The 25,475-nt window shown below is 39.1% G+C and overlaps 1 protein-coding gene across 4 annotated transcripts in view; it reads left to right on the top strand.

Moving 5' to 3' along the window:
• LOC150090423 (transmembrane protein 170A) overlaps positions 1–25,475 on the top strand; it is an 80,735-nt gene that overhangs the window by 15,842 nt on the left and 39,418 nt on the right. For 3 of the 4 annotated variants that reach the window (XM_090369120.1, XM_090369116.1, XM_090369118.1), the window contains exon 2: positions 23,551–23,659. The gene's annotated coding sequence lies outside the window, so the exon portion shown is untranslated. The remainder of the gene's footprint in view (positions 1–23,550; positions 23,660–25,475) is intronic. The other variant, XM_090369119.1, reaches the window with a different exon arrangement.

The following is a 25,475-nucleotide window of genomic DNA, read 5'->3' as shown; positions in this document are numbered from 1 at the left end:
TTCTTAGTTGGTATGAAAAGCCTAGTAGCCTCCAAGATTAAGTTCCTGATCCCACTGTATAGAATTTAAGAACTGTCTGAGACAACTGTAGTCACCTTTATGAAAACAAAAACCCTTCCCTTTACCCTTGATGGTAGTTACATCTTTAAGTAAATCCCACATTGGTACACTGTGATCACTGTCACCTAGTGGCTCATTTATCTGCAAATTCTTAATGCATGAATAATCAATGCTGACAATTAGATCACGAATATTACTCCCTCTGATTGCCCCTCGAACATGTTGCTGTAGAAACAATCCTCCAATAAATCCACAAAAGTCTTGCTAGCGTGTGAGTGACCAATCCACAAGTTCCAGTCAATATCTGGAAAGGTTAAAATCCCCATTACAAGACATTCTGATCTACTGGCCCATTCTATTTCGCTACACAACTGCTCATTGTACTCATCAGAGTCATTAGGCCTATAACATACCCCTACTCCCATTTTCCCCTTTCCAGTGTTTATGTAACACCAAACAGAGTCAACTTTGCACTGTCAACCCATGTCAACTGGATGCACTTCCTTAGATTTTGTTTCTAAACTAACAGCATAACCCCTCCTCCCTTCTGTACACATTGTACTCTCCAAATTGCAATTCTGCACTGCTTATATCTATGTGACACCATGTCTCTGATATCTGAACAAGATTTGCCTTTGATGTCTTGATTAGCACTTCAAATTCATCAACTTTATTTACTATACTTCTAGCATTAGTTTACATGCAAGTATTCATGCACTTATTCTTACTCTTAGTTACCCTAACACAGCCCATGTATTTACTTGTTCCATGATGACTCCCAGCAGCTCTTGAAGTCTCCAGCAACTTGCTCTCTAGGCTGCTTCTCATTACAATAGAAGCAGTGCAAGAATCGCTTTCGCTTCTGCCTGCGGCTTTAGTCTGCGAATCCCCCCCCAATCTAGAAGTTTTCCGACCCACCTAACATTGCCTCGATAGCATCATCAAATATTCTTGCTCCTTTCTATTTAAGTGTAGCCTATCCCTGTAGAAGCAGTCTCCCCTGTTAGGAGCACAGACCACGGTGAAAAAAAATTCCACCCCTTGAGCCTTGCACAATGTCTTCAGAGCCGAATTGATTGACAAGGCTCTCATCATATAGTCCCTCCTATCGTGTCTGGGTAGAATTGCAGACACTTACAAATTTAACCGTAACTCGCAACTTTTTTCCAGCATTGACCTGTACTTGTTTAATGACCTATCAGAATGACCCATCTAGGTCATTCTGAAGAAGCTCTGCTTGGCGGCAATCATTAACTACTCTGCAGATCTTTACATCATCTGCAAATTTAAACATCGCACCCTCTATCCCTTCATAGATGTCATTTATGAAAATAAAAACAACAATGGTCCTAATACTGATCTTTGGGGAACACCACTTCTTACATCAACCCAATCTGAGGAATAATCATTTATCGCAACCCTCTGCCTCCTGCCCCAAAGCCACCCTCCTATCCATCTAAGGATTTTCCCTGTGATTTCAACCTGGTCCAGCCTATAAAGTAACTGCTCATGTGGGACTGAGTCATATGCTTTGCTGAAATCCAAATAAATGACTTCGAAATTATTCGCCAAGTCCAGCTCTTGAGTGACCCTAATTAAAATCGCTAACCATATATTAAACATGATTTTCCCTTTACAAAACCATGCTCACACTTCTGAAATTCATTTCTATCTAGGTGATCCTGAATTCCACCCTTGATCATTCCACTCTCCATGATTTTCCCTACTACTAAAGTTAGACTAACCAGCCGGTAATTTCTCACTTCACTCTTAAAACTGCCCTTATGTATTGGAGATGCATTGGCACTTTTCCAATCCAGTGGAATCACACCTGAGTCCAGTGATGCTCTCATAATTAGCCTCAATGGTTCAATGCACTCACTTGCCACCTTCCTTAAGGATTATAGGGTAAATGCTATCAACCCCACGAACCTTTCTGCCCTGTAAGCTCAAGTTTTTTAATTAAATAAATGTGTGAAATTTCAACATCATTAATTACATTTTTTTTTTCAACTTCATTCCCAGAATTTCTCATTGACCTGAAGGATTTTTCTTCTGTAAATATTGATGCAGTGTAACTGTTGACTTCATCAACAACTTCAGATGGTGTATCTAATACTATCCCATGTCCATTATATAAGGGTTAGTTTAACTTCTGTTCCAGGAAAAACAATGGAGTCACTGGTTAAAGAACCAGTGCAAGGATCATCTAGACAAGACTGCAGTTATAGTTCAGACACAGCATTGGTTTGTTAAGGGGAAGTCTTGTTTGAACAAATTTGATTGGATACTACGATTATTAGCTGTATGGTGCAAGGAAGCCTGAGGCTTATGCCAAAAAAAAATTCCCAAGTTACTCTGAGAGAGAGAGAGAGAGCGCGCTCAATGGACACTGCTCCTCGTGTACTGATGTTATTAGCGGAATCCCCCAGTTGGGTTCATTGTTGTTTTCTTTATTTATCAGTGATATTGATGAAGGTATATCAGAGTTAATGTCTAAATTTTCAGTTGATACAAAGGAATCCATACTGGTGATCGTTGATCGGACGGAAGGTTTCTAGGTAGTTTAAGAGTTGGCGGTTAATTGATTTCTCCATTACTTTAGAAAGAGTAGAAGTAATTGCAATGGGACGATAATTGGATGGGAGGGATTTGTCACCCTTTTTAGGAACTGGCTGGATATGAGCAAATTTCCAAGCAGAAGGAAAAACACCTTTGGAATAAGAAAGTGAAAAAAGGCAGCAAAGGATATCAGAAGGATTTTGAAAGCTCCAGGACCTGGAGCTTTCTTAGCATCAAGATTCATCAAAATCCTTCTGATATCCTTTAGACGGAAGACCACAGGAGGCATTGAATGGAGCATGTTGGGAATGGTGGGAGGTGTTTTACCAAGATCATTAATACATGAGCTGGAAGAAAAATGGGATGCTAGCAGGTCAGCTTTATCCTTGGCTGAAGTGGCAACAGAACCATCTGGTTTGGACAGAGGTGGGAGCAAAGATGGGCAAAAGTTGCGGCCAATAGCTTTGGCAAGAGACCAGAATGCTCGGCTACCATTAGGCCAAGAAGCAAGTTTTCTACTCTTAGCCTGTTCAAACTCTAGTTTGGACTGGTTAATAACTGCTTTACAACTGTTGCGAGCTTTGGTGTAGGCAGAAAATGAAACTGAAGAATTAGAAACAAGCCAATTACGATATGCAACATTCTTCTCTTGGACAGCCTTAGCACATTTATTGGAAAACCAAGGTTTAGATAAAGGACGAGATTTTAAAGTGGAGTGTGGGATAAAGGATTCCATTCCTCAAGAATAATTTCACTGACAAGATCTGAGCAAATGTTGACATCAGAAGTTTTGAAACAGTAATCCGACCAAGGAAAAGAAGAAAAGAAGTCTCGCGTGTCATCCCATTTTGCATACTTGTAATGCCAAACAACACGTGGTTGGCCATAGCCATGAGATAAAGGTTCCATTGGAGAAGAGACAATCACCAAGTTGTGATCTGAAGTGTCTAAAGGACCTCTCACTTCGACCGTGTACTTAGAAGGGTTGTTTGTGAGAAAAAGATCAAGCTGAGGCTTTTGCAATTGAGGTTGTTAGTAATTGCAAAAGCAATTAGGTCATTAGTAATTGCAAAAGCCTCAGCATCTCGACCTGCTCGGTCGGTGTGACTAGAAAACGGAAGCCAGCTGGAGTTGTGAACATTAAAATCACCAAGGAAAATTACTTCACTGTTAGGAAAGTGGACTGGAGAAAGTCAAGTTGCAAAGAGAGGAAGTCAAGTTGCAAAGAGAGGAAATCAAAGAGCTCCAAGTGATTAGTGGAGTTGGGAGAACGGTAGAGACAACAGATGAATTTGACACAATGAGGTAGAGAGATTTTAAGCCAGAGAAGATCAAATAGAGGAGATTCCAAATTGCCAAGTCTCTGACAGGGAATATCAGAACGGACATATGCACAAGTACCACCTTTGAGGCGAAAGGAATCATACAGCGAATAATTTGGGCATCTGAGATGAGCAGTAGATGAATCAGCCGATAACTGAGATTCTGTCAGAAAAAGTACGTGGGGTTTGGCAGACTGCAAGTGGAAATGGACATCGTTGAGATTAGAATTGAGGCCACGTATATTTGTGAAATGAATTAGGAAGTCCTTGGGAGGTTTAGATCTTTTCACAGATAAGCTTGCTCTATTAGGAGTGTGCTATAGCCCTAATGACTCTAATGAGTATAATAAGAAACTGTTCGAAGAAATAGTGGGCCAGTAAATCAGAGAGTCTTATAATGGGGGATTTTAATTTCCCAGATATTGATTGGAATTTGGGGGCTGGTCACTCACACACTAGCAAGGCTTTTGTAGATTTAATGGATGATTGTCTTCTACAGCAGCATGTTCGGGAGGCAACTAGAGAGAGAGAGTAATATTCATCTGATGATTATCAGTAGTCATTCTTCATGCATCAAGAATCTGTAAATAAAGGAACCACTAAGTGGCAGTGATCACAGTGTGCTGAAGTGGGATTTACTCAAAGAGGTAATTACCATCACGGGTAAAGGGAAAGGGTTTTTGCTTTTGGAAAGGTGACTATGGTAGTCTGAGACAGTATTTAAATTCTATACGGTTAAATTCTATATTTGTGGATTTAATGGATGATTGTCTTCTACATCAGCATGTTCGGGAGGCAACTAGAGGGAGTAATACTCTTGATTTGATTATCAGTAGTGGTTCTTCATGCATTAAGAATCTACAGATAAATGAACCACTAGGTGGCAGTGATCACAGTGTTCTGAAGTGGGAATTACTCAAAGAGGTAACTACAATTAGGGGTAAAGGGAAGGGGTATTGCTTTCGTAAAGGTGACTACAATGGACTGAGACAGTATTTAAATTCTATACAGTGGGATCAACTGATGATATTGCCAACAGCAAATTCAAAATGGGAAGCATTCAAAGAACTTATCTTGGAAGCTAGTAGGCTTTACATACCAACTAAGAAATATTGTTCAAGGTTTAGGCCTAAATGGATGTCAGATGAACTAATGAGGCATATGGCAGAGAAGAAAAATGCATGGAATACATACAAATTAACACGTGACACAGACGCCTATGATAGATACAAGTTGATCTGTAACCAAGTTACAATGGAGGTTAGGCAGGCGACGGCAGATTACGAGAGATCCTTGGCAAGGGATGCGAAGAAAAACAGCAACGAGTTCTTTACTTATGTAAACTCTAGAAGGAATGGGATGAATCAGATTGGTCCACTTGATATCGATGGGTCAACTGTTGATGACCCTGCACAGGTAGCTAACAAACTAAAGGAATATTTTGCATCAACATTCACACATGAGGAGTTATTCAGTGAGGGGAATGCCAGAGGTGTATTCAACTCTAGCAGTAAGCTAGAGAATCTTGTAATAACTGAGAGCAAAGTGGAGGAGAAATTGTTGAAGATAAACACAAGAAAGGCACCTGGGGTGGATGGGATCTATCCAGTTATATTAAAGGAGGCAGCAAAGGAAGTAAGCAAACCCTTAGCCATAATTATGAGAGCTTCCTTGGACTCAGGGGAGGTACCCATGGACTGGAGATGTGCAAATGTGACCCCAATTCACAAAGGAGGATCAAAGGCTGACACAAGTAATTATAGACCTGAGTTTAACTTCTGTTCCCGGAAAATTAATGGAGTCACTGGTTAAAGAAGCACTGCAGGATCATCTAGACAAGACTTCAGTTATAGCTAGGACACAGCATGGTTTTGTTAAGGGGAAGTCTTGCCTGACCAATCTGATTGGATACTATGATGCAGTCACAAAAGAACTGGATGCAGGGAATAACTTTGATATTATATACTTGGATCTTAGAAAGGCTTTTGATACTGTTGCACATGGAAGACTGCTGCACAGATTGGAGCAGTGTGGCATTGGAGGCAAATTGCTGCTATGGATAAAGGGGTGGTTGAGGGGGAAAAGACAGAGAGTGGTAATCAATGGACACTGCTCATCGTGGACTAATGTTATTAGTGGAGTCCCTCAGGGTTCAGTATTGGGTCCTTTATTGTTTTCTGTATTTATAAATGATATTGATGATGGTATATCAGGCTTAATGTCCAAGTTTGCAGACGATACGAAGGTTGGCAGGGTTGTCAAGGACACTACTGACACTATGCTGCTGCAACAGGATTTGGAAAGGTTGAGCAGATGGGCTGAGAGGTGGCAAATGAAGTTTAACATTGACAAATGTAAAGTACTACATATGGGAAACAGCAAACCCAGAGCAATGTATGAACTCTGTGGTACTGCACTGACAGTGGTAGAGAATGAAAGGGACCTGGGGGTGGTTGTGCAGGCAGATATGAAGTTCTCTGAGCAGTGCAGACGGGCTGCAAGAGTAGCTCATGGTGTATTGTCAATGATATATAAGAATTTTTCTAGCAGGGATAAGGAGGTGATTATTCCATTGTATAAGGCAATGGTCAGGCCACACCTAGAGTACTGTATACAGGCCTGGAGGCCTCATTTCAAGAAGGATGTAGAGCTGCTGGAACGAGTACAGAGAAGGGCAACAAGATTGGTGAATGGGACAAAGGGGTGCTCTTACGAAGAAAGGCTTAAGTTTTGCGAATTACAGTGTCTGGAAACTAGGCACCAGCGAGGTGATCTGATAGAGGTGTACAAAGCCTTGAATGGTTTGAGCATGCTCAATGCTGATGGGATCTTCCTCTTGCTCAGAATAATCACCTGAGAGGGCATAAATTCAAATTGAGGAAAGACAGATGTAGGATAGAAGTGCGGAAATTTGCCTTTAGCCAGCGGGTGGTTGGTAGGTGGAACCGACTTCCATCCCTTGTCGTGGAAGTTGATAGCCTAAATAAGTTTAAGGCTCAGCTGGACAGGTATTTCGAACGAACAGAGGGGTGAAGTGGAAGTGGTTATTTTTTATTTATTTATGTTACTTTTTTTTTTTGGCTGATGCTGCATAAGCTTGCTTTCTTGCATCAAATGCCTCTACTAATGCTAATGCTATTAGTTTGACAATTCATGGTGTATTCAGTAGTAAGAAAAAGTGAGTGGGACATGCATGAAGTAATGATATTTTTGGATATGGCATACACGTGGTAAGAATATACCCAGATCCTTGACATAACGTGGCCTCGACAATGCTCCCCGCATACACACTACTCGGACTCCCTCCAGTCACTATCTGGCAGAGTAGAGGTAGCAAGATTATACACTAGCTGATCCGGAAGCTTCCTAGAGAGTTACCAATAGGTTCGGTCCGGCCTGCGAACACCGTTTTAGAGCTGTACCCTCGAAATGTAAGGAATATCGGATCTTGCCACGACATTCATCATAACTTCAAAAGTCATCAATCATACTGCATGATGTAAGAGATAGGGAAAGGTTGACCGGAACTTAGCTCTAGAGACTAAACATGGGTTCCACTATTTCAAGCCTCCAATAAGCAAAGTGATGGTATTTCACCGGTTGATGAGTCATCTACCACCTAGTTACTGCCTGGTAACAGAGGGGTGGCATTCCTCCATGTGGTGTGGGTGTCACACCTCGACCCCTGCTTACGTTGGTTCACACCTGGGTGGTCACCCACCATGTACTTGTGCATGGAGGTTATACTCAGTCCGGACGGTCTGTGACCGTCCGGACTTCGCCGAAATTGGGTCCACTTGACTTGAGTGTCACCCGAATATCAGTTCCATCAGCGTTTTAGACTCCCAGGTAGCAAGTACAGCTTGTCTGGCATATCTGAGAAAATGTCTGTGACAAACTCAAGGACCAAATCTAGCAATGGCAATTGCTTTTAATAGTATTTTTGAATTGAACTGAAAAAAAAATATATATATATGGAACACATTGCATTTGATTAACATCATTTAATGACTTTTTTTGTTGCTTAGTCTTAATGGATAAGTCCAAAATTGAAGGTAGGTACTTTGTGCACTTCAAGCCCAATCAAGCAGTACTAACTTCATCTGTCAGTCAGTTTCTTTTGTCCGTTTCAATGTTGTTTAATGCCGAAAATAAGGTCTCACAAGGGTATGCAGGGGGAAATATTATGAGTAAAGCAATTGCCATTGCTAGATTTTTAAAGGTGCTAAAAGTGTTTGGTATTCGGTTCCAAGCATTCAGAATTTCTTGTTTGTAGTGGCATTCTTCATTCTGCAGGTGATTTCTTTCCAGATCTTCAAGTTGAGACCTCAGGTCGACAAACACCTGAATCCAAACGCTGGCCTGGAACTCTGCCAACTGCAGCTCTAATCCTTCAATTTGTAGCCATTGGAAATCATTTAATTCCATAGTAGTGTAGACTACTATATCTGGATACTTAATTATTTTAATTATCTGTTCTAAACTTCTGAATTGATTAAATCTTCTGCCAAACTGATAATTTATTGAGTTTAAAATGTGCTGTTACTTTATATGCAAAGGCTCCATTTCATTTTGCACATCCGAGCTGACCTGCTCGAAATATTTTTTTAGTCAAGGAAAATACTTTAAGTTTTAGTTTGAAAATTTGAAGTTTAGTTTCAAAGGCTTTTATGTATCCAAACATAATGTCAGTACTTTTCCAAAACCTTGTAACTTTAAGTTCAGTTCATTCATATGAACCGAGAGGTCTGTAGAAAAAAAAGTGTGATGACCCATGTACAATCACTGAGCTGAGGAAACTGTTCCAAATTTTTATTCTCAACATACAACTTAATTTCTTCTTAGCACTCCAAATCTTTCAAGGAATTTCCTCGGCTCAACCACCACAATGTTGTGCATAAGTGGTCCTCTGTAAGATGATTCAACTTCCTGCAGTAGTGCAGAAAATTCTTGCTTGTGAAGGGCTCGAGCAGCTATTAAATTCACTATTTTTTGTAACTGTCTGTGAATCCTGCCTTCGCACACAACACCTCCTGGTGGATAATGCGAAGAAATGGCACAACTGGATGGCCAATAGCTTCCATAAACAGTTTCACAAATCCGACCTTTTTTCCCACCATATTGGATTACCCATCTGTCGTCACAGACACAACTTTAGACATACCAATACTTAGGTCACAGAGAATTTTTTAGAACAATGTTGCATATTTCGTTCCCTAATGTACTTAATAGTAGTAGTAGTTGTGGCATGTGATGCAAGAAAGCAAGTGGCCGACCGGGCTAGCCGGGTGGGTAAAGTGCCTGCCTGGCAACCCAAAGGTTGCGGGTTTGAATCCCGCCTCGGGCTTGGATCAAAGTACTGCAAAAACCTTGGGAGGTGCATTATGGCCACAGAAGCCAATGCGCCAACAACTACCAAAAAAAAAAAAAAAAAAAAAAAAAAAAAGAAAGCAAGTGTATGAGCTATTGCAGCATCAGCCAAAATAAAATAAAAAAATCACACCATTCCCTCCAAATGCTTGTCCAGTTCCTCCTTAAATTTATTTAACCTATCAACTTCCACAATGACAGATGGAAGTTTCTTCCAGCAATTAACCACCTGCTGGCTAAAGGCAAATTTCCGCACATCTATTCTACATTTGTCTTTTCTTAATTTGAATTTATGCCCCCTTAGATTCGTAATCTGAACAAGTGGAAGGATCCCATTAGAATTCAGCATGCTCAATCCATTCAAGGCCTTATACACCTCAATCAGATCACAGTGCAGGTGCCTAGTCTCCAGCCACTGCAATTTGAAGAACTTATCGGATGTGTTAGGGTAACTAGGAATAGGTGCCTATATGCTTGCATGTATACTAATGCTAGAAGTATAGTAAATAAATTTGATGAATTTGAAGTGTTGGTCAAGACATCAAAGGTGGATATTGTTCGGATAGCAGAGACGTGGTGTCACACAGATATAAGGAATGCAGAACTGGAATTTGGGGAGTACAATGTGTACAGAAAGGATAGACAGGATAGGAAGGGAGGAGGTGTTATGCTGTTAATTAAGAAAAACATAAAATCGAAAGAAGTGCACCCAGTTGATATAGATGAACAGTGCACTGTTGAGTCAGTTTGGTGTGACATAAGCACTGCGGAAGCAAAAATAAGAGTAGGAGTGTATTATAGGCCTAATGACTCGAATGAGTACAATGAACATTTGTACAGAGAAATAGTGGGTTAGTAAATCAGAATGTCTTATGGGGGATTTTAGCTTCCCAGATATTGACTAGAACTTGTGGGTCACTCACACACTAGCAAGGCTTTTGTGGATTTATTGGATGATTGTTTTCTGCAGCAGTATGTTCGAGAGGCAACCAGAGAGAGTAATACTCTTGATCTGGTTATCAGCAGTGATCATGCGTGTATTAAGAATTTGCAGATAAAGGAACCACTAGGTGGCAGTGATCACAGTGTACTGATGTGGGATTTACTTAAAGATTTAATTACCATCAGGTGTAAAGGAAAGGGTTTTTGCTTCCGTAAAGGTGAGTACAGTGGTCTCAGAAAGTTTTTAAATTCTGTACAGTGGGATCAAATGACGATGTTACCAACAGTAAATTTTAAGTGGGAAGTATTCAAGGAATTAATCATGGATGCTACTAAGTTTCATACCAATTAAGTAATATTAGCATTAGCATTAGTAGAGGCATATGATGCAAGAAAGCAAGCTTATTCAGCATCAGCCAAAAAAAAAAAAAAAAAAACACCCTCTCCCATTTCACCCCTCAGTTCGTTCGAAATACCTGTCCAGTTGAGCTTTAAATTTGTTTAGGCTATCAACTTCAACAACAAGTGATGGAAGTCGGTTCCACCAACCAACCACCCGCTGGCCAAAGGCAAATTTCCGCACATCTATCCGACATCCGTCCTTCCTCAATTTGAATTTATGCCCTCTGAGGTGATTATTCTGGGAAAGATGAAGAATCCCATTGGCATTGAGCATGCTCAAACCATTCAAAGCCTTATACACCTCTATCAGATCACCTCGCCGGTGCCTAGTCTCCAGACTCTGTAATTTGCAAAACTTAAGCCTTTTCTTCGTAAGAGCAACCCTTTGTTCCATTTACTAATCTTGTTGCCCTTCTCTGTACCCGTTCCAGCAGCTCTACATCCTTCTTGAAATGAGGCCTCCAGACCTGTATACAGTACTCAAGATGTTTCCTAACCATTGCCTTATATAAGGGAATAATCACCTCCTTATCCCTGCTAGAAAAATTCCTGTATATCATTGACAAGACACCATGAGCTACTCTTGCAGCTCGTCTGCACTGCTCAGAGAACTTCATATCTGCCTGCACAATTACCCCCAGGTCCTTTTCATTCTCCACCACTGTCAGTGTAGTACCGCAGAGTTGATACATTGCTCTGGGGTTACTGTTACCCATATGTAGTACTTTACATTTGTCAATGTTAAACTTCATTTGCCACCTCTCAGCCCATCTGTTCAACCTTTCCAGATCCTGTTGCAGCAGCATAGCGTCAGTAGTGTCCTTAACGACCCTGCCAACCTTTGTATCATCTGCAAACTTAGACATTAAACTTGATATCCCATCATCAATATCATTCATAAACACCGAAAACAACAATGGACCCAACACTGAACCTTGAGGAACTCCACTAATAACATTAGTCCACGTTGAGCAGTGTCCATTGATTACCACTCTGTCTTCTGCCACTCAACCATCCCCTTATCCATAGCAGCAATTTGCCTCCAATGCCACACTGCTCCAATTTGTGCAGCAGTCTTCCATGTGCAACAGTATCAAAAGCCTTTCTAAGATCCAAATATATAATATCAAAGTTATTCCCTGCATCCAGTTCTTTTGTGACTACATCATAGTATCCAATCAAATTGGTCAGGCAAGACCTGCCCTTAACAAAACCATGCTGCGTCTGAGCTATAACTGAATTCTTGTCTAGATGATCCTGCAGTGCTTCTTTAACCAGTGCCACCATTAATTTACCTGGAACAGAAGTTAAACTAACAGGTCTATAATTACTTGTGTCAGCCTTTGATCCTCCTTTGTGAATTGGGGTTACATTTGCACATCTCCAGTCTATGGGTACCTCCCCTGAGTCCAAAGAAGCTCTCATAATTATGGCTAGGGGTTTGCATACTTACTTTGCTGCCTCCTTTAATATAACTGGATAGATCCCATCCACCCCAGGTGCCTTTTTTATGTTTATCCTCAACAATCTCTCCTCCACTTTCCTCTCAGTTATTACAAAATCATCCAGCTCACTGCCAATGTTTACTTTACCTACATCATTCTCCTTCCTGAATAACTCCTCATGCGTGAATGTAGATGCAAAATACACGTTTAGATTGTTAGCCACCTGAGCAGGATCCTCAACTGTTGAACCATCAATATCCAGTGGACCAATCTGATTCATCCCTTTCCTTCTCGAGTTCAAGTATGTAAAGAACTCCTTTCTGTTTTTCTTTGCATCCTTTGCCAAGGATTTTTCGTAGTCTGCCTTTGCCTGCCTAATCTCCTTTGTGACTTGGTTACAGACCAACTTATATCTGTCATAGGCTTCCATGTCACCCATTAATTTGTATGTATCCCATGCATTTTTCTTCTCTGCCACACGTCTCATTAGTCCATCTGACAACCATTTAGGCCTAAACCTTGAACAATATTTCTTAGTTGGTATGTAAAGCCTGGTAGCCACCAAGATTAGTTCCTTGAATGCTTCCCATTTTGAGTTTGCTGTTGGTAACATCATCAGTTGGTCCCACTGTATAGAATTTAAATACTGTCTCAGACCATCATTGTCGCCTTTACGAAAACAAAAACCCTTCCCTTTACCTCTGATGGTAGTTACCTCCTTGAGTAAATCCCACTTCAACACACTGTGATCACTGCCACCTAGTGGTTCATTTATCTGCAGGTTCTTAATGCATGAAGAATCACTACTGATAATCAGATCAAGAGTATTGCTCCCTCTTGTTGCCTCACGAACATGCTGATGTAGAAAACAATCATCCAATAAATCCACAAAAGCCTTGCTAGTGTGCGAGTGACCAACCCACAAATTCCAGTCAATATCTGGGAAATTAAAATCCCCCATTATAAGACTCTCTGATTTACTGGCCCACTCTATTTCCCTGTACAATATATTATTATACTCATCAGAGTCATTAGGCCTATAGCACACTCCTACTCTCAATTTTGATTTCCCTATGCTTATGTCACACCAAACTGACTCGACACTGCCCTGTCCATCGATGTCAACTGGCTTCACTTCCTTTGACTTTATGTGTTTCTTAATTAATAGCATAACCCCTCCTCCCCTCCTGTCCTGTCTATCCTTTCTATATACATTGTATTCCCCAAATTCCAGTTCCGCATTACTTATATCTGTGTGACACCACGTCTCTGATATCCCAACAATATCTGCCTTTGATGTTTTGAGCAATACCTCAAATTCATCAAATTTATTTACCAAACTCCTAGCATTGGTGTACACGCAGGTATACATGCACCTGTTTCTATTCTTAGCTACCCTAACACAACCCATGTGTTTACTTGTAACGCAATGACTACCAGCAGTCTCTGAAATATCCTGCATCTTGTTTTTCAGACTTCTGCTCATTTGAATAGAAGCAGTGCAAGAATCACTTCCACCTCTGCCAGTGGCTACTGTTAATCTATTAGTCCTTGTATCCCCCCCAACTAGCAGTTTTCTGACCCACCTAACACTGCCTCGACAGCATCAGCAAAAATTCTTGCACCCTTTCTATTTAAGTGTATCCCATCCCTGTAGAAGCAATCTCTCCTGTTAACAAGTACAGTCCAGGCTGAAAAAAATTCTACCCCTTGAGCCTTGCACAATCCCTCCAGGGCCGAATTGATCGACAAGGCTCTCATCATATACTCCCTCCTATCGTGTCTGGGCAGAATTGCAGACACTTTCAAGTTCAACCCTAATTCACGGCTTTTTTTCAACAGTGACCTGTACTTGCTAAGTAATTCCGCCGGTCTCCTACTCTTAATATCATTAGTGCCAACGTGTACAACTATATCACCTTTTGTGCCCTTAAAAGATGATATCCGCTCTACAACGTCATCAACCTTTGCCCCTGGCAGACATACCCTGGTCCTATTCCACCTATCCTTTTTACAAAGCATGTTCCCCGTTTCCCTGACAATAGAGTCACCAACAACTACTAGTTCCTGTGGGACCAGCGCATTCTGCCTAGGGGGCTGCCCCTGTGTTGCCTGATGACCAAGTGCAAGCTCTGGCGTTGATGTGGGCAGCTGAGAGCTTGATGGGCCCCTCAATTTATTTCCTTCGAGAGCATCCACCCTGTCCTTCAAGGTCTCATAAAGGCCCATAACAATGCTGAGTTGTCGCCTGATTTCCTTGCACTCCTTACATCGTGCACACACAAAGACATCCCCCTTGGCAGTATCATGTCCCGTACCCGACTGCTCCGCAAACATCAAGCAAACAGTGCATTTTAATAGACTGTGATTCAGAGGGCAACTGCCCCCCTCAGTTCTCCCCTGAACCACAGCACTCCCATTAGCTTGAGCCTTTTGCTTTGCTGCTCTGGTCAGAGTCATGATTCCAATTTAATTCAATAAAATTTAAAACAAAAATTAAATCCTTAAGTTATATCCCAAAACAGTTATGTTACATATATATATATATTTTTTTTTCGGTATCTAGTGTTCCCTTTATACAACTTCCGTATCACGTGTACCACTATAGTTATGTATTAATTATTTGTTACGATTAAGTCGTTATATATATATATAGAGTTAAAAATACAATTTAATTGACAATAAAGTTTATCAAGATTAATAGATTTACTGATTAATTGAAAATATTATATTATGCAGTATACTACACTAAGCTTATGCTATCGTGTAAAAATGGCGGGAAATCACGAACGGTATTTCTACGGACTCGTAAGTATTGATTAGCTTCGAAATCTCGCTATCTCAATTTAGAATAAACTAAGGATCCTGACTAGGTCTATAATCTACTTATAGAAGATAATTTGATATAACAATTGGTTAATAAATCGACTAAATTTGGTTAAAAGACGTCTCGTTCAATTTGTGACACATGGATTTGATACCGTTACCGATACTAAGTAATATCTACGAAATCTCTGTCTAAGTTAAACTTTAAACTAAGTATCGTAACTAGGAATATAAAGCTACTCTAGAAAATAAGTTAATATGACAATTTAAACTAATAAAGAAGAAAATAAATCAGGAAAAACTTCTCTGTTTGAAGAGCTTTAAGGAGCAATGTCTGCACAGGCTAACCTCGCACCCATTGTTCAAGGTTTAGGCCTAAATGGTTATCAAATGAACTAATGAGACTCGTAACAGAGAAGAAAAATGTGTGGGATGCACATAAATTATCAAGCGATTCAGAAGCCTATGGCAGATATAAGCAAGTCTGTAATCAGGTCACAAAGGAGGTTAGGCAGGCAAAGGCAGATTACGAGAAGTTTTTGGCAAAGGATGCTAAGAAAAACAGCAAGGATTTCTTTACTTAGATAAACCCTAAAAGGAAGGGGATGAATCTGATTGGTCCACTTGACATCGATGGTTCGACTGTTGATGATCCTGCTCAGATAACAAACAAACTGAATGAGTATTTTGCATCTACATTCACACATGAGGAATTATTAAGGTTTGAAAATGGCAGAAGGTTATCAAATTGTAGCAGAATACTTAATGATTTTGTAATAACAGAGCAAAGTGGAGGAGAAATTGTTGAAGTTAAACATAAGAAAAACACCTGGGGTGGCTGGGATCTATCCAGTTATATTAAAGGAGGCGGCAAGGCAACTAAGCAAACCCTTAGCCATAATTATGAGAGCATCCTTGGGCTAGGCGCCTCCGTAGCCAGGTGGGCAGGAGTAGCAGTGCGTAGCATATGCTTCTTGATTAGACCGGGGTTCGAGCCAGTCACCACCAAATACGGAAGATGCGGAAAAGTCAGGAAATGACCAACGCATATCCTGGAGCAATATGACCTTAGTTGCTAATGCTCCTAAAAAAATAACAAATAACTACCAAATAACATCCTTGGACTCAGGGGAGGTTACCACGGACTGGAGATGTGCAAATGTATCCCCAATTCATAAAGGGGGATCGAAGGGTGACACGAGTAATTACAGACCAATTAGTTTAACTTGTGTTCCGGGTAAAATAATGGAGTCACTAGTTAAAGATGCATTGCAGGATCATCTAGACAAGACTGCAGCAATAATTCAAACACAGCATGGATTTGTTAAGGGAATGTCTTGTCTGACAAATTTGATAGGATATTATGATGTGGTTACAAAAGAACTGGATGCAAAAAATAATTTTGATATCATATATTTGGATTTCAGGAAAGCTTTTGACACTGTTGCACATGGAAGACTATTGTACAAATTGGAGCAGAAAGGTATTAAGGGTAAGTTGCTACAATGAATAAAAGGATGGTTAAGTGGGAGAACACAGAGGGTGGTAATCAATGGGTGCTGCTCTTCGTGGGCTAATGTTATTAGTGGAGTCCCACAGGGTTCTGTGTTGGGTCCACTCTTGTTTTGTATATTTATCAATGATATTGATGAAGGTATATCAGGCTTAGTGTTGAAATTTGCAGATGATACAAAGGTTGGCAGGGTTGTTAATGACAGTAATGGCAGTGTGCTACTGCAACAGGATCTAGATAATTTTGGCAGATGGGCTAAGAAGTTTAACCTTGACAAATGCAAAGTACTGCATATGGGTAGACGTAACCCGAGAGAAAAGTACCATACCAACTGTGTGGTACTACACTTAAGGTGGTAGAAAATGAAAAAGACCTGGGAGTGATTGTGCAGTCAGATATGAAGTTTTCTGAGCAATGCAGACAGGCTGCCAGGGCAGGTCATGAGGTTTTGTCAATGATATATAGGAATTTTGCTAGCAGGGAAAAGGAGGTGATTGTCCCTCTGTATAATACAACGGTCAGGCCACGCCTTGAGTACTGCATACAGGTCTGGAGGCTTCATTTTAGGAAGGAAGTAGATTTGCTTGAGGGTGTACAGAGAAGGGCAACAAGATTATTGAGGGGGAATGAAGGGATACTCTTACCAAGAGAGGCTTATGTTCTGCAAATTGCAGTGGCTGGAGACTAGGCACCTGTGCGGTGATCTGATTGAGGTGTATAAGGCCTTGAATGGGTTGAGCCCGCTGAATTCTGATGGGATCCTTCAGATGACGAACCTAAGGTGGCATAAATTCATATTAAGAAAGGACAGATGTAGAATAGATGTGCGGAAACTTGCCTTTAGCCAGCGAGTGGTTAATTGCTGGAACTAATTTCCATCTGTCGTTGTGGAGGTCAATAGGTTGAATAAATTTAAGGAGGAACTGGACAAGCACTTGGAGGAAATGGTGTGTTTTTTTTTTAGCTGATGCTGCATAAGCTCATACACTTGCTGTCTGGCATCACATGCCGCCGCTACTACTACTACTACTTAAGCCTCTCTTGGCAAGAGGATCCCTTCCTTCCCCTCACCAATCTTGTTGCCCTTCTCTGTACATGCTAAAGCAAATCTACATCCTAAAATGAGGCCTCCAGACCTGTACGCAGTACTCAAGGCGTGGCCTGACTATTGCCTTATACAAAGGGACAATCATCTCCTTTTCCCTGCTAGCAAAATTCCTATATATCATTGACAAAACCCCATGAACTGCCCTGGCAGCCTGTCTGCATTGCTCAGAAAACTTCATATCTGACTGCACAATTACACCCAGGTCTTTCTTATTTTCTAACACCTTAAGTGTAGTACCACACAGTTGGTACGTTTCTCTGGGGTTACTTCTACCCATATGCAGTACTTTGCATTTGTCAAGGTTAAACTTCAGTTGCCACTTCTTAGCCCATCTGCCCAAATTATCTAGATCCTGTTCCAGTATCACACTGCCTTTACTGTCATTAACAACTCTACCAACCTTTGTATCATCTGCAAACTTCGACATTAAGCCTGATATACTTTCATTGATAAATATACAAAACAACAGAGGACCCAACACCGAACCCTGTGGGACTCCACTAATAACATTAATCCATGAAGAGCAGCACCCATTAATTACCACCCTCTGTCTTCCCCCACTCAACCATCTTTTTATCCATTGTAGCAACTTACCCTTAATACCATTCTGCTCCAATTTGTACAATAGTCTTCCATGCGCAACAGTGTCAAAAGCTTTGCTGAAATCCAAATATATGATATCAAAATTATTTTTTGCATCCAGTTCGTTTGTATCCACATCATAATATCCTATCAAATTTTTCAGACAAGACTTTCCCTTAACAAACCCATGCTGTCTCTGAATTAATGCTGCAGTCTTGTCTAGATGATCCTGCAATGCATCTTTAACCAGTGACTATATTATTTTACCCAAAACAGAAGTTAAACTAACTGGTCTGTAATTACTCATGTCACCCTTCGATCCCTCTTTCTGAATTGGGGATACATTTGCACATCTCCAGTCCGTGGGAACCTCCCCTGAGTCCAAGGATGCTCTCATAATTATGGCTAAGGGTTTGCTTAGTTGCTTTGCTGCCTCCTTTAATATAACTGGATAGATCCGATCCACCCCACATTGCCTTTCTTATATTTAACTTCTTTAACAATTTCTTCTCCACTTTGCTCTCACTTATTACAAAATCGTGAAGCACTCTGCTATAATTTGATAACCTTCTGCCATTTTCAAACCTTAATAATTCCTCATGTGTGAATGTAGATGCAAAATACTCATTCAGTTTGTTTGCTATCTGAGCAGGATCATCAACAGTCGGACCATCGATATCAAGTGGACCAATCAGATTCATCCCCTTCCTTTTAGAGTTTATATAAGTAAAGACATCCTTGCTGTTTTTCTTCGTATCTTTTGCCAACGATTTCTCGTAATATGCCTCTGCCTGATTACAGACTAGTTATATCTGCCATAGGCTTCTGAGTCGCTTGATAATTTATATGCATCCCATGCATTTTTCTTTTCTATCGACAGTCTCATTAGTTCATTTGATAACCATTTAGGCCTAAACCTTGAACAATATTACTTAATAGGTATGAAACTTTTGGTAGCTTCCACGATTAATTCCTTGAATGCTTCCCACTTAGAATTTACTGTTGGTACCATCGTCAGTTGATCCCACTGTACAGAATTTAAACTGTCTGAGACCACTGTTATTGGTACTGTTTTTAGCTTTACCAGCTCTTCTCTCTGTCTGACCGTCGGAAAATCTAGCAATGACTGCCAACCGAGCCAATGAGGTGACATCAGTAATTTTGTCAAGACAAATTGAAAAATATTTACAATTATTTAAGTCCCCTTTTAATTGATTCATATGTTGGAGATCATTGTCATCACTCTGTCTTTAATGGTATTTCTGCTGACTGGTAAATCAGAAATCCACTTAATGGCATCTTTACTTTGCATATCTTGAAACAAAAAAGGTGCTCATTTCAGAATAGTTTCTTTAATAAATTCTCCTTCAATGAGAGCTTTTCATGCTGAGCTATGGAGTGAGCAATGCTGAAACTTGCTGATGTTAAATTTGTAGGGCCTCTTAAGAATTTAAGGATGTTATTTGATTGACACTCTTTGTGGTGTAACTGCTGAGAAAAGTATTTCTTCCTCTTTTTTCCAAAGGCACTGATGATTTGTTTCAAAATGTCTTTACATTCCACATTCTGCTTACTACTGTTTCATGGCACAGTAGTCATAATGATCTGCCATTTCTGTCAATAACGGCGTACTTCTCAGTCCATGCATCTTGAAAGCTTCGACCACTTCCTTTATCACTCAATCGGATTTTTTAATTTGAGGTTCCTCCATAATAGGGCTAGAATATTAACGAAATAAAAACTTTGTATTACAAATTACGAATTTCACAAGAAATGAGAATATCGATAAATATTTAACTTATTGATAGTAATAACTGTTTTCTTACCTCTGCAGCAGTGTTGTTGAACAAAGTAATTCAATGCAGAAGCTGAACTGAACTCAAACAGGGATAATAATTGTTGTCGGGTGTTGGTGAACACTGGCGTGTCACCCAAAACGTTGTGGAGTGTCACCACTGACATGTGATGGTTTTTTCTCTAATGGAGCCTTTCTCTTATGGCCATTCTTAGTACCAACTATTTTCTATTACCGTTTTAAATCTTCTGATCCCAATGTTTGCTCAGTATCATATCAGTGGAATAATTATTGTATCGATGAAATCCTTTATTCTACATCTACATAAATTTTCATTCCTTATCTGTACATTGCTTTTCTGATAAATGTGACTTATTTAGACTTTAAGAGAAGAATGTAGCCTATTGCAATTGGATTGTGTTCAAATCTCTAGCTTCATTTTCAACCTACAGTAAAAGCTAACGACCATTGTAAAATAGTTATTAATCAGTCCAAATTTGATTTTTAATAGCCCAAGAGCAGAAAAGTTGCTTCTTTCCAAATTGGTTGTTGTTCATTCTGAACTCTTGCCAAAGCTGTTGGCTGCAACTTTTGTCCATTTATACTCTCACCTCTCTTAAAACCTGATGGTTTTATGCCACCTCAGTTTAAGATAACGCCAACTTACTAGGAACCTACTTTTCTTCTAACTCTGGTATTGATAATTTTAGTTAGCCACCTCCTACTATTTCCAGTACATTCCACTCAATGCCTTCTATGGCCTTCTGCCAGAAGAATTTTGAACAATCTTAATACCAAGAAAGGTCTAAGTTCTGATGGCATTTCTCCACATGTTCTCAAAACCTGTGCTCTCGTGTTTGCTCCTGTTCTATTTTGCCTTTTACATTTATTCAACTGGTGTTTCCCCTCCAGCTTGGAAGTTTTCTGATGTCCAGCCAGATCCCTCCCATCCAATTATTATCTCATTGCATTTATCTCTCCTCTCCTCTTTCCAAAGTAATGGAGAAATCCATTAACTGCCAACTTCTAAATTATCTCAAAACCATCCATCTTATCAGTGATCACTAATATGGATTTAGCATTAGTAGAGGCATACGATGCAAGATGGAACAAAAGATGGAAGTCTGCTCCACCAATCAACCATCCGCTGGCTAAAGGCAAATTTCCGCACATCTGTTCTACAACTGAATAAGCTGAATAAGCTTGCTTTCTTGCATCATATGCCTCTACTAATGCTAACTGTCTTTCATCAATTTGAATCTATGCCCCCTCAGGTTCTTAATCTGAGCAAGAGGAAGAATCCCATCAGCATTCAGCTTGTTCAACCCATTCAAGGCCTTGTACATCTCAATCAAATCACCTTACAGGTGCCTACTCTCCAGGTGCTGCAGTTTGCAGAACTTAAGCGTTTCTTGGTAAGAGCACCCCTTTGTTCCCCTCACCAATCTTGTTGCCCTTCTTTGTACTCGTTCTAGCAACTGTACATCCTTCCTAAAATGAGGCCTCCAGACCTGTACATAGTACTCTAGGCGTGGCCTGACCATTGCCTTGTACAATGGCATAAATTATGCTAGAATTAGGGGACATAAATTCAAGTTACGGGGGGGAAATGTTTAGATTTCAGGAAGTTTTATTTTAGCCAGCGAGTTATAAATTACTGTAATAAGTTGTCTACATGGGTGGTAGAGGCTGACAAATTGGGGAAATTCAAAGGTCATCTGGATAGTTCCTTTGGGTTAGGGAAGCGCATAGGAAGATAGGAATTTCCTTTTCTTTTATTAATTATTATTATTTATTTATTTTTTTTTTTTTATCATTGTTTTATTCGTTTTTTTTTTTTTTTTTTGGCTGGTGCAGCAAATTTCATAGTTTCTCTCAGCAAATTTCATAGTTGCTGCACAATTACCCTCAAGCCTTTTTCACTTTCCACTTCTCTGAGTGTAGTACTACATAGTTGGTACGTTTCTCTTGGGTTATTGGTACCCATATGCAGTACTTTGCATTTGTCAATATTAAACTTTAGTTGCCACTTCTCAGCCCATTTGCCCAACTTGTCTAGATACAGTTGGAGTAACATACTTCATTAACAACCCTGACAGCCTTTGTACCATCTGCAAATTTGGACATTAATCCTGATGTATCTTCATCAATATCATTGATGAATAGACGAAACCACAATGGCCCAGCACCAAACCCTGAGGAACTCCACTAATAATATTTGTCCATGAAGAGCAGTCTCCATTGAATACCACTCATCCCTTTATCCAATGTAGCATCTTTTTTTTTTTTATGAAAGCCCCAAACATGAAAGGTATGAAAAACCTATAGCACTTAGTATCGTGCATGGGTTGAAGGAGAAGTATGGGGGGGGGGATGCCGGAAACTTTGCTCTGGAGACTAAACATGGGTTTCACCACTTCAAGCCTCCAATAAGCAAAGTGGTGGTTTTTCACCGGTTGATGAAAGTCATCTACCACCTACTTCTCCAATTTGTACAGCAGTCTTCCATATGCAACAGTATCAAAAGCTTCCTTGAAATCCAAGTATATGATATCAAAATTATTTTTGACATTCAGTTCCTTTGTGACCACATCATAGTATCAAATTGGTCAGATACTATGATGTCCAGCTAGATTCCTCCCATCCAAATATATCATTGCATTTATCTCCCCTCTCCTCTTTCAAAAGTAATGGAGAAATCCATTAACTGCTAACTTCTAAATTATCTCAAAACCTTCCATCTGATCAATGATCACTACTAATATGGATTTTGTAAGTGATGTACTGGCTTATATAACTCATTTTTAGACAAATTAATCTATTATGCAACCCATTTTTGGATATTTCTAAGGTTTTGATTGTGTTTAGCATAAATGTCTTCTATCTGAATACTTGCTCTGGGTGATGGTAAATGGAATTCTGTTTTCTAACTCCACTAATGCTGTTGTGTCCCAGAATTCAGTTTTCTTCCACTCTTTTCCTATCGTATATTAATTACCTCTTTCTACTGATTCAAAATTCTATCCATAATTTTACTGATGATAGCACACTGCATTCCACTTTACAGTTTTGAGAAACCTTGTCATGCAGTCTTAACTTCTCAAATATCCACCAACATTTCTTTAAATGCTGATTACTACTGATGCCACTACTGATAACATGCACAGTCTGTAGAAGTAGTTTTCCTATTTGAAAATGTGGGAGGGCGGGATAAACACCCTATGACTGAGGTGGTCTGAAGGGGGTGTACCTGTAAGTAAATTTCAGCCGTGAAAACACTCACGAACCCCAATAATCTGCTTTTAATAATGAAAAAAACTAATCAATACATTGTTATTGACTTCTATTGCCACCACTGATAACACGCACGGTCTGTTTACCAAGAATGCTGGGAGAAACTGTGGTAACGGGGAAACCAGTTTTTCTGGTAAGTTACCCAAAGTTTGCCCTAGTTCTTGTGTTGGCTTTCTTTACCTTCACCAAAAAAGAAGCTTATAGTAAAGACAAAATACTACAAATGTCTGCTGTAGAATTTGTTTTGTCTTAGAAAAGTATTGTTTTATTTCTTTATCTCTTCTTTAAGTATTAACTTGTGGTTTTTTTTTTTTTTTTTGATTTTATAGGTGACTAAATCCAAGTATAAATTCCTAAAAATGTGAAATTTGTGGAACTCTGAAGTCTTGAGACTGCATTTTTTTTAGTAAACTTATGTGTGTAAGTTGCCGCCTTCCTGTAAGTATGACTCCTATGATTTAATTTACTGTTTTATTGCATTATTAATAATTATAAAATAAATCATTTAAGAACTTTTTTTGTTTATTAAGTGTTTTATGTCCTGAACAACCTTCCTCATTTGACCTCATTAAATAAGTTAAATGGAGGGGGGCCTTCAAGTTGGTAATCACTTTCCCATAGTGCATCAAAATTTCCAGTTCTCTGTAATAAAGTAAAATAATTGGTATTAGATGTGGATTTGGAATGTATGACAGATTTTTATGGTTTCCAGCCTTCATTAATTGTTGAAATATTAATCTATCATATTTATTCTACACAATGTTCTCCCCAGGACCTATTGAATGGTGAATTTAACTGACTGCCCGGCTAAAATTTAAGCGATTTCTCGTGGTACCACATGGTACTGATCTCAATCGATATTAATTTGAACATACTACGCGATCAAGGTCAATGCGACAGGAGTCAATCCAGCTGGAATTGTGATTGAACTCTGCTTTCTGGTACGTAACCTACCTAAGCAGTTATAAGATCTCCCACTATTTAACCATCGCACTAACGTCATGTAACCATCGCGTAGTTCGACGCTGCGAATCCAAATTACCAAGAATATTGTTGTGCTTTATTCTGAGCTATCACATGCCATTCGGTTGACAGCATCGGTATGTTGGTTGAATTCTGCAATTCACTGAGATGACTCAGATTCACTTTTGTTATTCAAATCTTTTGGACACTTTCTGAGTCGACTCAGTGTATCGGCTCACTCACTCTGCAGCCATCTCTACGGCAAACTGAGTATTATAATTCTGCAAGCTAGTACACCACGTTAAATTCTGTGAACATTAGATGTGTTGTTTGTGTTGGTCTCTGTATGGGAGCACAAATATAATAATATACAATAAAATGAAATAAAATAAGAACCCATAATGAGTAAGAAGTTAAATCAGAAAAGATTTAAATATTTAGATGTAAACATTTTTTATTATTATTTTATTACATAGAATTATAATGAACAAATTTTTTAAATTTGTTTTAAAACATTCTTTTTAAATAAAAAGTACCTTATTTGTTAAATTTAGTGTGTTTATATATGTGTTGGAATTTTTTTTCATTTGTCAGTTAAAAAATATAACACCAGCCAATATTAAATTTTTTCAATGTTTGTTGCACAAATTATCATTAAATCAATGTAATGTTAAATTATGCAATTAATTTTTGCTCTGGATTGCTTAAGTCACATTTATAAATAACAAAATTTTATGTCATTGCAAAGTATCACACTTTCCCACCCTGCTACTTCATAATGCCAATGGGCTGACAGAATTTTCTGGGGAGAACACTGCTACATTAATATTATATTATATTTTATTATAATTAATATTAATGTATATACAACATAATTGATTAAATTATATATGTATATTAAATAATTAAATGCATATATAAAGTTAATCTCTAAATTTCCTTTTAAATCATTTACAGCTTAAGTAATCAAACTGAAAGTTATGAAGAAAAATATTCATTGTCTTTGTATGTTGATAAATACTTCCAACATATTTTTATTAATTAAAATTTAATTTCTTCAGAATTAACAATTCTTAAGATAAAGAAGTTATTTGACATGTACTGATGGCTTAACTAACAGTAAAAAAAAAAAAGAAAAAAAAAAGTGTCTGTGTGTGTATATATTTGGGGCTGTGTGTTACGTATTTATGGATTAGTTTATGAGCATTTATTCTAGAAAATTTTAGTGAAAGAAATAGCACAGAAAGTAGAGGCTGTTCATTGCATTACTGACAGAATTTAAATTGGGAGC

This window comes from Mastigoproctus giganteus, chromosome 2, assembly GCF_048544385.1.
Source record: "Mastigoproctus giganteus isolate SK-2022 chromosome 2, ASM4854438v1, whole genome shotgun sequence".
Lineage (NCBI taxonomy): Eukaryota > Metazoa > Arthropoda > Arachnida > Uropygi > Thelyphonidae > Mastigoproctus > Mastigoproctus giganteus.
This window is presented reverse-complemented; position numbering and strand designations above follow the sequence as displayed.